The sequence below is a fragment of the Lynx rufus genome, unplaced genomic scaffold (assembly GCF_022079265.1).
Source record: "Lynx rufus isolate CCGP_SWC_20201006 ecotype Redwood Valley unplaced genomic scaffold, mLynRuf1.p SCAF_5, whole genome shotgun sequence".
In the NCBI taxonomy this organism is placed as follows: domain Eukaryota; kingdom Metazoa; phylum Chordata; class Mammalia; order Carnivora; family Felidae; genus Lynx; species Lynx rufus.
The window spans coordinates 98039560-98054428 of NW_025814867.1; the positions used below are offsets into that span (position 1 = coordinate 98039560).

Consider the following 14869-nt stretch of genomic DNA (forward strand, 5'->3'; position numbering starts at 1 on the left):
ATGGAAGTTGGCATACTTCTAGTGAGTTTTAATGCAGTCACTGATTACAGTGTCTGAGATTTTACTGCAATTTCCCTTGAGTTAAAACTCATTTTGTCTTCAAAACAAAAGTCTTTGGGCTTCTGCAAGGTGCCAGTGTAGGAAGATCCTGAGCTCACTTCCTCCCCGGGGCACAACAAATCTACAGTTTCACATGGATCATTTCCCTCTGGGAAAGATCTGAAAATTAAATTAATGGATCTCCACAACAAAGGATGAAATGACCACACTGAGATGGCTAAGAGAGGCAGAGACATAGTCTCACCAAAAACCCCACTGTTAGTGTACCAACCCACAGTAGGAGGGGATCTCATCAGTCGGGCACTTCTAGAGGAGTGAGAGGCTGGTGCCCCACTTCAAATGCTCCAACTCCTGGGATCCGCACCAGAGATGAGTCCCCAAAATTTCTGGCTTAGAAAACCATCAGGGCTGACCTTTTTTAAAGGGTTCATATGCTATCTCATTTGCCCCGAGACCCAGAGAAAAAATAGCAGTTTGAAAAGCACCTGGACTATGCATGAAGGACACTTATTTGCTGATTTCAAATCATATGCTGGAGGGGCAGGGGACAGTTGAAACACGGCCTGGGGATGGAGGCCCTGATGGACACTATTTTTACACTCTCAACCAACACTTTTGGCACAGGCAAGTGAGTTTAGACATGGCACTCTCCAACCATTTTGATAAGACAGGCAGGGCAAGTGGTCACAGCACTATCCTGCTGTCTTGCTGAGCAGGAGAGTACAGGTGGTTGCAACACTATCTTACTCCCAGGCTGTGGGGCTGGCAAGCACAAACAGTCACAATATGCTCCTAGCCTAAAGTTGGCACCTGCACACAGATAAGACACTGTTCTCCTGCATTCTTGAAGTCCATGGGTGCACCCAGTCAAGACATTTACCTGCTGCCTTTCTGAAGCTGGCAAGAATGCCTGCTCTTACAGTCTCCAGCTGCCTAATTAAAGCCAATGGATGCACCAATCCACACAGGGGATGCCCCTTTATTTCCTGGCCCTCGAGACCAAGGGGGTTGGCATTCTTGAGCTCCATGAAATCAGAAAGACAGTTCTTGACAGTCTGCCACCCCCAGGGCACTGAACAGACAGCAGAATGAAACACAATCCCAGTCTTCCTGTGAAAAAAGCCTACATACTTAGCCTGGAGCTTCAGCCTAAAGGATATGCTTTAGATTTCCCAATATCTAGAAACTAAGGTGGTACTCCCAAGGAATGTAAACAAGAAAACACCAACCTTGTACAACCTTTTGGCCTCACTACAGATTGACAAGACTCCAGAAAGGAACATATACACTCATTTGGAGCCCTAATTTTTGCACCTGTTGCCCAGGGGACACCCCTGTAACTCCTAGTCTGGAGTGCAGCAGGGATTATTATTGCAGACCCACAAGACTGTATAGGTTTATATACTTTAGTCCGTTTGTGTGTTTTTAGATTTATTTACTTATTTTGAGAGAGAGTGGGGGCAGGGGCAGAGGAAGTGGGAGAGAAAGAATCCCAAGCAGGTTCCACACTGTCAGCACAGAGCCCAACTTGGGGCTCAAACTCATGACTCTGGGATCATGACCTGAGCTGAAATCAAGAGTCTGATACTCAACCAACCGAGCCACCCAGGCACTCCCAAAATTGATATTTAACTTTAAAAAGGATAGGCCAATAGAGGTATTATTGCTACCTGCTCTCACTCTTATTCAAGATTACAAGGTGACATATCTGACAGAATCCAAATGAACGTGGTTATCTTCTCTAGCCTTGTAGTGCAAGCTACACACTGTCAGTGCAGAGCCCAACACAGGGCTCGAACTCACAACTATGAGAACATGCCCTGAGCTGAAATCAAGAGTTGGATGCTTAACCAACTGAGCCACCCAAGCACCCCGTATATACATTAAAAGCTATTGAGTGAGGGTCTGGCTTTCAGTCATCTTGAAACTAGGTGCTCAATTAAATTCCTCCCCTGGAACACTGACAGGTCTTGGCATACCTACAACAATAGGAACATATCAAGAAAATCAAGTGGTTTAGATAATCACAAATGTTTCAGACACAACCAAGAACTAGGGAAAAGCTAAACTTTTCCCTAAGGGTGAATCAACTAAGAGTGAAGTTGATTACCCACATAAGGCCACTCCTTCAAGACTGCGGGGGATAGCTGTTTTGCCTTATACATAAAAACAAACACAGAGAGCCACGTAAAATGAGATAATATTTCAAATGAAGAGAAAATGTTTCAAATGATAGAAAAAGAAGCCCCAGAAAAAGACCTTAATGATAGGTCAATAAGTAATCTACCTGGTCAAGAATTAAAAGCAATGGTGGGGCGCCTGGGTGGCGCAGTCGGTTAAGCGTCCGACTTCAGCCAGGTCACGATCTCGCGGTCCGGGAGCTCGAGCCCCGCGTCAGGCTCTGGGCTGATGGCTCAGAGCCTGGAGCCTGTTTCCGATTCTGTGTCTCCCTCTCTCTCTGCCCCTCCCCCGTTCATGCTCTGTCTCTCTCTGTCCCCAAAATAAATAAACGTGGAAAAAAAAAATTAAAAAAAAAAAAAGAATTAAAAGCAATGGTCATTAAAGGTGACCACCAAACAGGGAGAAAGAATGGATGAACACACTGAGAATTTCAGCAAAGGTGTAGAAAATATAAGAAAGTACCAAACAGAACTCATAGAACTCAAGAATACAATAGCTGAACTGAAAAATTACACTATAGGGATTCAACAGTGGACTGGATGAAGCAGAAGAATGTATTAGCAAGATGGAAGACAAAGCAATGGAACTCATCCAAACAGAGCAGCAAAAATATAAAAAATTGAATGAAGACAAGGTAAGGGATCTATAAGATATCAAGCAGAATAACATTTGCATTATAGGGGTCCCAGAAAAATGAAAGAGAGAAAGTAGCAGAAAACTTATTTGAAGAAATAAGGGTTGAAAATTTCCCTACCCTAGGGAAGGAAACACACCTCCATGTCCTGGAAGCCCAGCAAGTTCAAAGTAAGATGAACCCAAAAAGATCCATTCCAACACATTATAATTAAAATGTCAGAAGTTAATGACAAATAGAGAATCTTAAAAGCAGTGAGAAAAAGTTACATACAAGGGAAACCCCATAAGGCTATCAGCAGATTTCTGAGTAGAAATTTTGTACACCAGAAGAGAGTGGCATGACATATTCTCAATGTGCTGAAAGGAAAACACTTCCAACCAAGAATACTGTACCCAGCATGGTTATCATTCAGATGCAAAGGAGAGATAAAGGGTTTTCAAGACAAGAAAAACTGAAAGAGTTTGTCACTATTAAACTGGCCTTACTATCAAGGTTTAAAGGGACTTCTTTAAGCTAAAAAGAAATACCACTAATTAATAACAAGAAAAATTATGAAACTAAAACTCTCAGTGGAAAAGATAAATATATAGTAAAGTAGCAGATTAATCATTTAGAAAGATACTCTGAAGGTCAAAAGACAAAATAGTTAAATTAACTAAAGTTATAATGATTAGTTAGGGGAGACATAAATAAAAAGATATAAAATGTAACATCAAAAACATGAAACAGTAGGGAGTTAAAATATAGAGCTTTAGAATGTTATCAACTTAAATTAAACTGTTATACATACAAGTTGTTTCTGTAAGCTTCATGGTAACCACAAAGCAAAAATTTATAGCAGATACACAAAAGATTAAGAGAAAAGAATCTAAACATACCACTAAAGAAAGTCATCAAATGACAAAGGAAGAGAGCAAGAGAAGAAGAAAGGGATAGAAGAACTATAAAACAGCCAGAAAACAATTAACAAAATGGAAATAAGTACAAACCTATCAATGATTACTTTAAATGTAAATGGACTAAATTCTACAATAAAAAGACAAAGAGTGGAAGAATTAATAAAAAAAATAAGACCCATCTATATGCTGCCTACAAGAGACTCACTTCGGTGTAAGGATACACACATACTGAAAGTAAAGGGATGGGAAGTAAAGGGTGGAAAAAGATATTCCATGCAAATAAAATGAAATGAAAGCTGGTATAGCTTTACTCATATTAGACAAGGTATACTTTAAAACAAAGAGTGTAATAAAATACAAAGAGGATCAAGGCAGTACATAATGATAAAAAAATCAACCCAGCAAGAAGTTATAACACTTGTAAATATACATGAACCCAATATAGAAGTACCAAAATATGTAAATCAAATATTAACAGACCTAAAGGGAGAAAATTGCAGCAATACAATAATAGTAGGGCACTTTAACACCCCCACCTACATCAATGAATAGATTTAGATTATCCATTAGGAAAATCAGTAAGAAAACATTGACCTTAAACAACACATTAGACCAGATGGGCGTAATAGATATATACAGAACATTGTATCCAAAAGCAGCAGAATAAATATTCTGCTCAATTGCCCATCGAACATTCTCCAGAATAGATCATATGTTAGGCCACAAAAAAAGTCTCCGTAAATTAAAGAATACTGAAATCATATCAGAAATCTTTTTGGACCACAATGGTATCAATTACAAAACAAAACCAAAAACTGCAAAAAATACAGATACATGGAGACTGAACAACATGTTACTGAACACCTATGGAGTCATAGAAGAAACCAAAAGAGAAATCAAAAAACACCTAGCGACAAATGAAAACAGAAATATCACATACTGAAGTCTATGGAATGAAGCAAAAGTAGTTCTTAGGGAGATGTTCTTAACAACACAGTCCTCAAGAAACAAGAAAATTTTTAAATAAACAACTTTTCATACCTAAAAGAACCATAAAAAGAACAAATGAAGCCCAGAGTTAATAGAGGGAAGGAAATAATAAAGATTGGGGCAGAAAGAAATGAAATACAGATTAAAAGGCAATGAAAGATCAATGAAACTAAGAGCTGATGTTCTGAAAAGGTAACAAAAATGACAAAACTTTGGCTAGATTCACCAAGAAAAAGAGAGAGGGCGAAAATAAATAAAATCAGAAGTTAAAGAGGAGACATCACAACTGATACCACAGAAATACAAAGGAACATAAGACTACTGTGAACATTTTGGATGACCTAGGAGAAATGGATAGATCCCTAGAAACCTACAGTCTTCCAAGACTGAATCATGAAGAAGAATAAAATCTGAATAGACTAATTGCTAGTAATGAAATTTAATTAGTAACAAAAAGCCTCCCAAAAAACAAAAGTTCAATACCAGACAGCTTCACTGGTAAATTCTACTAAATATTGAGAGTTAATACTGATTTTTCTCAAACTCTCCCAAAAAAGAGAATAAAAGTGAACATTTCCAAACTCATTTTATGAGGCCAGCATTACCATGAAACCAAAAGCAGACACGGACACCAGAAAAAAAGAGAGAGAGAGAGAGAGAGAGAGAGAGAGAGAGAGAGAGAGGAGGGGAGAGAACAGGAGAGGAGGGAGGGGGAGGGGGAAAAGGGAAAGAAAGAAAGTTATAGGCCAATACCCCTGATTAACAATAAGTGCAAAAGTCTTCAATTAGATATTAGCAAACCAAATACAATAGTACATTAAAGAGATCATATCATACATCATGATCAAGTGGGATTTACTCCAAGATACAAGGATGGTTCAACATCCCCAAATCAATCAACATCATACAATGTATTAACAAAATGAAGGATCAAAATCATATGACATCTCAAAAGATGCAGAGATAGCATTTAACAAAATTCAACATTCATTTGTGATAAACAGTCTCAACAAAGGGGCTATAGACCTCAACATGATAAAAACCTTCTATGACAAGTCCACAGCTAATATAATACTTAAAGGTAGAAGATAAAAGCATTTCCTCTAAGAACAGGAACAAAGCAAAGATGCCTACTCTGAATATAGGCATTGAATATATTATGGCAAGTCCTAGCCAGAGAAATTGATGAAGAGAAACAAATGAAAGTTATCCAACTTGGAAAGGAAGAAGTAAAATTGATGCTATTTGCAGATTCTATGCTATATATATAGAAAATCGTAAAGACTCCACCAAAACAACAACAACAACAAACTATTAGAACACATAAATGAATTTAGTAAGGTTGCAGGATACAAAATCAATATACAAAATTGTTGCAGTTCCTTTTTTTAGAGAGAGAGAGAGTGGAGAGGGGCAGAAGGAGAGAAAGAGAGTGTGGAGCTTGATTTGGAGCTTGATCCCATGATCTTGGGATCATGACCTGAGCCAAGAGTCTGATGCTCAACCAGCTGAGCCATCCAGGCACCCCCAAAATTATTGCATTTCTATATACTAATAATGAACTACCAGAAACCAAAATCAAGAGAACAATACCGTTCAAAACCTCATCAAAAAGAATAAAATACCTAGGAATAAATTTAACCAAGGAGGTGAAAACTGTAAGACACTTATGAAAGAAATTAAAGGAGACACAAATAAATGGAAAGGTATTCTGTGCTTGTGGATTGAGAAAATTAATATGGTTAAAATGTCCATATCACTTAAAGCAATCTATAGGTCCAGTGCAATCCCTATCAAAATTTCCATGGCACTTTTCACAGAACTGGAACAAATAATCCTAAAATTCATATAGAACCACAAAAGACCCTACTATGTCAACCAAAGAAACCTTGAGGATGAATAACAAAGCTGGAGGGATCATGCTCCCTGATTTCAAACTTAAAAAGTTATATGATATGGCACAAAAACAGACACTCAGATCAATGGAACAGAACAGAGAACCCCCAGATGGACCCACAAACGTATGGCCAACTAATATTTGACAAAGCAGGAAAGAATATCCGATGGAATAAAGATAGTCTCTTCAGCAAGTGGTGCTGGGAAAACTGGACAGCAACAGGCAGAAGAATGAACCTGGACCACTTTCTTACATCATACACAAAAATAAACTCAAAATGGATGAAAGACCTAAATGTAAGACAGGAAGCCTTCAAAATCCTTGAGGAGAAAGCAAGCAAAAACCACTTTGATCTTGGCCACAGCCAACTTCTTACTCAACACGTCTCTGAAGGCAAGGGAAACAAAAGCAAAAATGAACTATTGGGTCCTCATCAAAATAAAAAGTTTCTGCACAGCGAAGGAAACAACCAGCAAAACTAAAAGGCAACCGACAGAATGGGAAAAGATATTTGCAAATGACATATCAGATAAAGGGTTAGTATCCAAAATCTATAAAGAACTTATCAAACTCAACACCCAAAAAAACAAATAATCCAGTGAAGAAATGGGCAAAAGACATGAATAGATACTTCTCCAAAGAAGACATCCATATGGCCAACCAACACATGAAAAAATGCTCAACATCACTCATCATCAGGGAAATACAAATCAAAACCACAATGAGATACCACCTCACACTTGTCAGAATGGCCAACATTAACAGCTCAGGCAACAACAGATGTTGGCGAGGATATGGAGAAAGGGGATCTCTTTCGGTGGGAATGCAAACTGGTGCAGCCACTCTGGAAAACAGTATGGAGTTTCCACAAAAAGTTAAAAATAGAACTACCCTACGACCCAGCAATTGCACTACTAGGTATTTATCCAAGGGATAAAGGTATGCTGTTTCAAAGGGACACATGCACCCCAATGTTTATAGCAGCACTATCAACAATAGCCAAAGTATGGAAGGAGCCCAGATGTCCATCAATAGATGAATGGATAAAGAAGGTGTGGTATATATACACAATGGAGTATTACTCGGCAGTCGAAAAGAATGAAATCTTGCCATTTGCAACTACGTGGATGGAACTAGAGGGTATTATGCTAAGCGAAATTAGTCAGTCAGAGAAAGACAAATATCATATGACTTCACTCATAAGAGGACTTTAAGACACAGAACAGATGAACATAAGGGAAGGGAAGCAAAAATAATATAAAAACAGGGAGGGGGACAAAACATAAGAGACTCCTAAATGTGGAGAACAAACAGAGGGTTACTGGAGGGGTTGTGGGAGGGGGAATGGGCTAAATGGGTAAGGGGCATTAAGGAATCTACTCCTGAAATCACTGTTGCACTATATGCTAATTTGGATGCAAATTAAAAAAACAAAATTAAAAAAAAAAGCTACATGATATTGGCATAAAACAGCCACATATAACAATGAACCAGAGAGCCCATAAATAAACCCACATATATAAGGCCAATTAATTACTATAAAGGAGGCAAGAATATACAATGGGAAAGGACCTTCCATTCAGCAAATGTTGTTGGAAAACTGGACAGCTGTATGCAAATGAATGAAACTAGACCATTATCTTACATTATATACAAAAGTTAACCCAAAATGGAATAGACTTGAATCTAAGACCTGAAACCATCAAACTTCTAGAAGAAAATGTTGGCAGTAAGCTCCTTTGACATTGGTCCTAGTGATGCTTTTTGGATCTTACTCTGAAGGCAAAGGAAAACAAATGGGACTATATCAAACTAAAAAGCTTCTGCACAGTGAAAGAAACCATCAACAAATAAAATGCAGCCTACTGAATGGGAGAAGATGTTTACAAATCATATATCCAATAAGGGATTACTATCAAAATGTATAAAGAACTAGTACATTTCAATAACAAGAAAACAAACAATATAAATTTCAATGGGCAGAGGGCCTGAATAAATATTTTGTAAAGAAGATATACAGATGGATAACAGGTGCATGAAATGTTACTCAACATCACTAATCATCAGGGAGATACAAATCAAAACCACAATAAGATATTACCTTACATCTGTTACAATGACTATAATAAAAAAGACAAGAAGTAACAAGTGTTGGCTAGGATATGGAGTAAAAGCAACCTTGGTGTAATGTTGGTGGCAATGTACATTGGTATAGCCACCGTGGAAAACTGAATGGAGGTTCCTCAAAAAATTAAAAATAGAACTATCATATGATCCAGCAATTTCACTACTATCTATCCAAAGTATCTATCTGAAGAAAGCAAAAACACTAACACAGAAAGATATATGTACCATTATGTTTATTGCAGCATTGTTTACAAGTAACCTTTCTGTATCTATAGATGTATGGATAAAAAACGTGGTATGTAAACACAATGGAATACTACTCAGCCATAAAAAAACAATAAAATCTTACCATTTGCAATAACAAGGATGGATCTTGAGGGTATTATGCTAAGTGAAATAAGTCAGTAAGAGAGAGACAAGTATCACGTGATTCCCCTTATTTGTACAATCTAAAAGACAAAACAAACAAAACAAAACTCAGCCTCATAAATATAGAGAAAAGGTTGGTGTTTGCCAGAGGGGAGGGGTTGAGGGTATAAAATGGGTGAAAGGGATCAAGAAGTACCAACTTCTAGTTGTAAATTAAATGGCATGAGGATATAAAGTAAAGCATAGAGAATATAGTCAATACCATATTAATTTTGCATGGTGACAGATGATAACTAGACTTATTGTGGTGGACATTTACCAATCAAATCAAACATCAAATCACCATGTTGTGCACCTGAAACTAGTATAATAATGTATGTCAATTATACCTCAAGAACAATAAATAAATAGGTCTCTAAAACCAGAGAAAATAATTTTATTTCCATGGCAGGGAATCTGATTCCTTTCATTTTATCTCCTGACATAAAGAAAGAAAAGTACCTAAGAAATCATTAAAAAGTTGATATAAAAATAAATCCTCCTTTGAATATATGAGCTATGTAACTTTATTCTCCAAGTGCTTGCTAAGGTCCCAGTTACCCAAGACAGAGCCAGATGCAGGAAAATAATTCATACCAAGACCTATTGTAATGCTAGTAAAAAGGCAGTTGAAGCTTTTTGAAACCATGTTGCTGCAGGTTGATAAAACATTAACCTATGTGCTTTTGAGTTGAAGGAAGAATTTTGTTTGTGGGCATTGGCATGATTGCTCTATGTAAAATGTGGAGGTTGCACACATCTCTAATACAGAAAAGAAAATGCGCAAGCCAGCCATATTCTAACCTTGAATATGTGGTTGCTTTTAATGACACAGTGCATCGAGGTCAAGAGAAGGTGCCCTCAGCAGATGGAAGACTTTCAAAGTGAAAAAGCTTCATTTACATTTAAAATATATTGCATTTCACATGATTTCTGAAGAACACTTGGTTGTTGCAGTTATAACCATGGCTCATTTCTGTAATCATGTGTCAAGTAACTGACTTACCTCATGTTTTTTTCTCTGGCAGGTGTTTTCTGTGGAAGGGCAGTGAAAAAGGTGGAGGAAGGTATTCTTTAATATCTTGTTATAAACCCACTAGGTGTCACTGCTTTCGGTGGGACTCTGGAAAGGAAACTGTCAGAAGACACATCTGTCTTCAGATGACACAGATATCATAGCACCTTAACTTTTAACCTCTACTATACATGAAGACCTATGTAGGAGACTTTCTCATGATTATTTGTGCCTGTAGTTCCTTTATTTTGAATTTTTTAAGATGGAGTTTTGCAGTATTTATATTTGAATCCTATTTTGTTCGTAAATAGTTTACTGAAGCTATTCTAAAATATGTATCCGCCTTAACTTTTTAAATACCCAATGGAATTATTAAAGGCATTTAAGTGCTTTGGTAACATAGAATGCATTCAGAAGGTTTGATCTCACATCGTTTATCAGGTACTTTAGGGATGAGATGCCACATACTTTCATGCCAGTGGTATGGAAACAATTTTCTTCTTTCTTTTTTCTTATCCTGCCTCTCATGTGTGTTCTTTCTCTCTTCTTGTTCTTCCTTTCTCTCCCAGTTTCATGAAAATTCATTTATCTGTGACATTTAAAGACTCTGTCTGAGAGGTGTCTGGAGCTGTGGCTGGCTGTGTACATCAATAGTTTCTTGGAATGTGGCACTCTGTCAATATTTGGGGGCCTCAGTAACCGCACTTAAATGCAGTGCCTGCCAGCGATCACTCTCTTGGTATCTCAGTAACAAGTCCGAATGAAGGGATATTAGCATGTCAAATTCTTTTACAACTGGCAAGACTTTGTTGACAGTATATGGGCATCTTGCATTTGCCTCTTGCACCTTTCTGTTTGTGTATATGATGTCACTTTTCCCTCTGTGTAAAAAAAATAGGAATCTCTGAAACATGCTATTATGAAACCAAAATAAATGGCATCATTGTACAATCTTGATTTGGTAGGTTTTATAGTATATAGCTATACGCATAGGAAACACAGTCTTTATTATATTCGAGGTATTTCTTTTTTGCTTTGGTTGTATGTGGACCAAAATTATTGTTGCTATTTTATGGCAGAAATATATATGTTAAGACTTTCTAGGTGAAGTCTCCATAGTTTATGTATGAGTCTAGTGTGATAGAGATTTAGCTACATAAAAAGAAATATTAGTAGGTTGGAGAAACAAGATAATTCTTGTAAACAAAAACTGTTTACATTTTCAAACATTTCTTAGTGATCCTTTCTACTTCTCAGTGAAATGGGCCATTTATAAATTAAATCATTAAAGCATTATTTGGTCAACTTTCCCTTGAACTACCCTAGATAATAGCATATTGGCCTTTCGAGGTTTGTAAGAGAGACCAATATTAGGGCAACATTTTAGTTACGGAAATACTGTGCGCTCTCAACCTGTGTATAATCTTGATGATATCCTCTAATGAGAATCTGTCAGGAATCAGAACTTTAAAGAAAGGAACATGGAAGATGAGAGTTTACCAGCAAACCAGTCTTATCTTGGAGATCTACATCCAACCCAAGGATGGGTATGGAAGGATTTGCCAAGCTTTAGGTCCTGCTCAGATTAAATAATGCAGGTTTCCTATATCCAAGAGACTATCCTGGAACTATTAATGCCCCTGGATGGAATTATTAGCTACTGCTTCCTTGGACTCATTAGACCAGCAATAACTCCTAAGTTGAATGAATTCACCCAAGCTTCATTTCATTCACAGATCTTTCCCAGTATGGATTTTCAATCTAGGTCCCTAACATATGAGTACTCACTTACCATGGGAAGTGTTCTTGTTAGGACTGAGGAAAAAAGTACCTAGTTAACAGTATTAATGTAGTTTCAATACAACTGAACACAAACTCAGGACTTCTAGGACCTCTAGTTATACTTCAGAAAAGGAAACACACATATTTATTTGCCTCATAATTATGACTCATATGTAAGGCTAAAAGTTCACTTGATCAGCTATAAATGCTGCCTCCAGATTTTATTTCATAATATATAAATCATTTTTTAACTCCAATCAGTCATCATCTTTGGTAGGCTGAAGGCCTCTTGGGAGTGTCATATTAAACTAGACAGCATAGATGGACAAAGAAATGTCACAAGGACTCCAACCATCAAAGATCATCTGGCAGTGTAAGGGCAGGTCTTGAATTCAAAAAAGAAAAAAATGGGCACAAGGATTGAGAGAACAGGAAAAAGGAGAGCCTAGGTATACATGGATTTGTAACATGGCCTGGATCAAGAGATTTGGTATTTTTCTTCATAATTCATTTACAAAAAATATATAGTAACATCCACAGATGCTGATGAAGAAATAATGCTCTCCTGTCTCCTGTCTGTACTTAGATCTTTTTGTGGTCCAATAGAGGAAGAGGAAAAATCCAATATATGGCATTAGTCATAAAATTTTTATACTACCAAAACTTTATTTCGAGATATAATAGAGAACATTTTCAGAACCTTCCATGGACGAATTAGAAACGTCTCTATTGCTAACAGTAAAACTCATCTGCTGGGCTTAGAATGTAACCTCCTCTTACTCTGGATTCAGAATCTTATGAATATACATTATATCTGTTCTTTATTATATACTGTTTGTTTAATGTTAGACACTAATCCTTTCTGGGGCAGAGAAAGAAACCAGAATAAGATGAGAATAAAGAATCGTCCTGCAGAATTTATAGCTAAGGACAGAAGGAATTTTGTTTTCTTTTGGATCACTTCAGACACATTTTGGAACTGTAGTTGAAATTTGATGGGCTGCAATTTAACCATCTCTTTTCATTAATACTAGAATGTTCTTTTGCTTAAACCAGGAAAGACTTGGATTCTTCTCCCTTAGAGATGCTAGCCACTTCTTCAGCTCTTTCTTTGCCAGTGTATATTTTGTCTACTGATCACCGAGTAAAGTGACAGAAATAAGGACTGTGGGACAGAGTGCTGAAGGAGTACCTCTGATCCCACCTAAGCAGGGAAGGCGCATACATTGACTCTTCAGCATTGGCTACCCCTTCCAGAAAAGAAATAGCTGCCTGACTGGATGGCTAATAATCAACAGAACACTTGAATGGTTGTTTACAAGGCCTATCTTAACATAAAGTGCAATCTTCTATTGCTATGGAGATGACCTTTGTTGGTGATAGACATCACTCAAAGAGAGATCCACAACCCCCACCCCACATGGCACAAAAAGTAAATGGGTCTATCTGGTTTTGTTAGGTCCCAGTCACAGGGACACCTTTACTCAGAAATCAGTCTCCCTCCACTTTTTAATCAATAAGTTGTCATTCTTATTTTTAGTTCATGAATGTTTGAATGATTTATAATAGTTACTCCCTCCACCCTCCTAAGAAGTCTACTTGCCAACTTTTAACTGAAAAGGACCCCATGTAAGAGGTGTTATTACTACTAAAGAAGTGATTTTTAGGACTCATCTCAAGATCTAGTTTAAAGAAAAGGCAAAAACTGAATTTCTGATGTACGTACACCAGAATGGAGACCGTTGCCTTTGTTCTTTTTGAAAAAAGTGAGCTTTTGAAATAACTATATGCTTCTCTATAATCAAAGCCCTCTTTTCCCCAATAATTACAAAGGATATACTTTTCAGTTTCTACTCAAGTAATAGTGACTTAGATGCCACCTGCTTAAATAGCAGCCATGGATCCAGTGACCATTTATGTGCCCAGAAGTAATGACTGCTCAGTTTTGTAGGTGAATCTCTTGGAATTGTGTGCTGGGAATAGACTAGATCAGGGCTTAGATTAGTTGATTAGATTAATTGTAATAGGTATAAGAATGGATTGGGGCGCCTGGGTGGCGCAGTCGGTTGGGCGTCCGACTTCAGCCAGGTCACGATCTCGCGGTCCGTGAGTTCGAGCCCCGCGTCAGGCTCTGGGCTGATGGCTCAGAGCCTGGAGCCTGTTTCCGATTCTGTGTCTCCCTCTCTCTCTGCCCCTCCCCCGTTCATGCTCTGTCTCTCTCTGTCCCAAAAATAAATAAACGTTGAAAAAAAATTAAAAAAAAAAAAAAGAATGGATTATCCTGTTAGAAAATATACACTATAGCTTTCTATAGAATAAAATTCTATAAAAACAATAGGCTAGTCAAAAATTGAGAATAGGTTGGATTAAGAATAGATAGGACTAAGTATTTTAGAGGAAGATTCTCTAGAAATTTAATAAATGAGCTTTCCATTAAAAACATTGTTATATTTGTATTTAATATAATTTTAAAATAAAATCATCATAGAAATTCAAACTCTGACAAGAATGGTGCTCTGTGGCTGATCACCCAGGAAAGCTGCAGTTATGTTCTAGCTTAGCTTGTGGGTGATAATACTTCCACATTTGACTTCATTGTCCCTTCTCTGCCAAAATGAGACTCACTATTTGGGAAACTGTACCTGAAAATAGTCATTTTGATACTTCTATCTGTAAGTTATTGACATGGAAATCTAACCTCCATGCAAGGAAATCCCCCAGAAAAACCCCGGTGAACTGATTTGCCAATCCTCTGACAATGCTAGGACATTAGGTAATATGCAATGCATACTGGTATGTTTTCTTTCTTGGCCCAGTGAGAGCTCTGGTGAACTAAGGCAAAGCTAGAGTTATGATATCACTCCACTCAACTA

At 37.4% G+C, this 14869-nt stretch overlaps 1 protein-coding gene across 1 annotated transcript in view; it reads left to right on the top strand.

Annotated features, from left to right (window-relative positions):
• Window positions 1-14869, top strand: part of ZBTB20 (zinc finger and BTB domain containing 20) — a 763926-nt gene that overhangs the window by 507700 nt on the left and 241357 nt on the right. Inside the window, exons 11-12 of the mRNA XM_047100214.1 lie at window positions 2762-2875; window positions 10228-10266. The gene's annotated coding sequence lies outside the window, so the exon portion shown is untranslated. The remainder of the gene's footprint in view (window positions 1-2761; window positions 2876-10227; window positions 10267-14869) is intronic.